The sequence below is a fragment of the Sorex fumeus genome, unplaced genomic scaffold (assembly GCF_029834395.1).
Source record: "Sorex fumeus unplaced genomic scaffold, SorFum_2.1 ptg000032l, whole genome shotgun sequence".
In the NCBI taxonomy this organism is placed as follows: domain Eukaryota; kingdom Metazoa; phylum Chordata; class Mammalia; order Eulipotyphla; family Soricidae; genus Sorex; species Sorex fumeus.
The window spans coordinates 831,537-833,982 of NW_026606089.1; the positions used below are offsets into that span (position 1 = coordinate 831,537).

At 38.9% G+C, this 2,446-nt stretch overlaps 1 pseudogene; it reads right to left on the reverse strand.

Moving 5' to 3' along the window:
* Nucleotides 1-422: 422 nt before the first annotated feature.
* LOC130025870 (uncharacterized) lies at nt 423-519 on the reverse strand (annotated as a pseudogene).
* Nucleotides 520-2,446: the final 1,927 nt, after the last annotated feature.

Here is a 2,446-nt window from a genome sequence, read left to right on the forward strand (position 1 = left end):
CTGGTCTGTCATTGAGCATATACATTGAGGAGGGTGAGTTCTTTCTGATGTACAGATCCCATGATCATGAAGAAATGACATTCACTGTCTCTTATAACCTTTAGCCTGAAGTCCATGTGGTCTGATACTAGTATGACTACTCCAGCTTTGTGGAGGTGTTCTTTTCTTGAAGACTTGCTTTCCAGCCTTTTACTTTTAGCCCATGGTTGCTTTGATTGTTCAGATGTGTTTCTTGCAGGCATCAGAATGTTGGGTTCAGTTTTCTAATTCATCTTCCTATTCTGTGCCTCTGAATTGGCACATTTAGTCCATTGACATTGAGAGAGATTGTTGTTATGGGGATTTGTGTATCTTTATGTAGAATTTTTGTACTTGTGGGGATTCCCTTAGCTTAAAGTAGCCGTGTTAGTTCTTCTTGCAAAAAAAATATGGAACTCTTTACAAGTTTGCATGTCGTCTCTGTGCAAGGACCATGATAATCTCCTTATCATTTCAATTTTAGTATATGTGTAACCAAACCAAGTAGGAGTTAATTTTTCTCTTCTGATTACTTTGAGTGTTGTCCTTACTTACCCTATGGCAGAGAGTGGTACCTAATCAAGGAAAGTATTTCAAAGCAGCTTGATAGATTTAGAACTTTAATGTCCCAGAAAGAAAAATATGGTTTTTACCATATTATCTTTTACCATAATCAAGGCATCAGTTTTACAAAATAATTCTTTTAGAAGATGTTATATAAGTCCTGTTTAATGCACTTCCCTGAAACCTTCATTAATACCATTAAACTAGAGCCTTTTGCTGTTCTCACCTCAGTCCCGTGTACATCTCCATGAAAAGGTGGATGGTGTTGTCTGCACTTTGACCACCTTGAAAGTAAGTAGGATTTTTCTCCTGAAGGAAGAGGTGAGGAGCATATTGATGATTTCATTCCACATTATTATAAGTTCAACTTGAAAGGAAGTTGAGACTCATGAGGCTCCTGTAAAGGACAGAAAAAAGGGTCTCAGTGAAGTTTAATGGCCAACACAAATTAACATCACAGATGACACAAAGCAGCCTGTGTGCATCTTTGTGTATAGTGAGTTTCATACCTAATGATAGTGATTCTTAGCCATGACACACGGGCAAAACAGACCTATAATTAAAAATCTAGTTCTCTGAGTAGAGTGGGGTTTCTTAGGTGATTGAACAAGTGTGTAGTAATTTATTACTAAGCACATATGTAGTTTGAATGATGTGTACTTTTTGATCTAAAATTAATTCCAAATATGTCTAAAATGACAGTCTCCTGACCCTGCACCTGGCTTTCTTCACCGGGGTCCCTTGGAGGGGGTGTGTTGAGTTTCCCTCACCGCGCCGAGCAGAGCCCTGGCACCTGAAGACCTCTGCAACCAGCCATAGGTACGCTTTAGACCACTCTCCCCAAGCTTGAAGGAGCCTCATGCATGAACGAATCTGACAGAGGAACCCAGGTGTGCGCAACCGGGGGATGAGATCTCCAAGGCTGCTCAGATCAAGACTGGGCCCCCTCCAACCAGATCCCCCATCTCCTAGTAGCTAAGTGTTACAACCACGAACTGCCCCTGGAGCCATGTAATCCCATCAATGGCCAAGATACAGAGACTGGATTTTGTTGATAAGACAACAACAATTATTGTCCAGTTCTCACTCTGAGAGAACCTGGTAGGCATCTGCGAGTATCTTGCCCTTGTGTTTACTAGTCATTTACACTTCTTTCAATACAGATTATATGATCATGGTTTATGCTTATTTTTACTATTGAAGTTTAATAGCTAAATACTGATTTTTTTAACAGCACTAATTTATTAAAAACTTTCATCCTTGGCCTATCATATTAATTGCCAGTATTTGTTGGTTTTGCTTGTTTTTTGATTACTTAAATTGGTTTTGGTCCTTTTCTTTCAGGTTGAAAAATTTTGACACAAATGAGTATATGTTTTTCTTTATCTTCTACAGTTTTAAACTGAGAACAACTGTTTGTTTTGTACAAATAAGATACCTGTGCATTTACTATTTCTTCTCATTTTATTTACATTTTAACACATCTCGATTCATCTACAAATTATCCTAGTAAGTGTTCTCATATTGAAAGAAACCACCAATTTTTTCAATCATAGCACTGTAGCACTGTCCTCCCACGGTTCATCCATTTGCTCGAGCGAGAACCAGTAACATCTTACAACAAATTGTGAGACTTGTTGTCACTGGCTTTGGCCTATCGAATACGTCATGGGTAGCTTGCCAGGCTCTTGCTATGTGGACGAGATATTCTGGGTAGCTTGCCGGGCAGAGGAATCGGAATCAGGGTTGGCCTCCTGCAAGGCAAATGCCCAACCCGCTGTGCTGTAAACGTTATCTAAAATATACTAGTAATAACAAATGTTGTTTCATTAACAGTGCAATATAAACAATTATTAGGTAATTT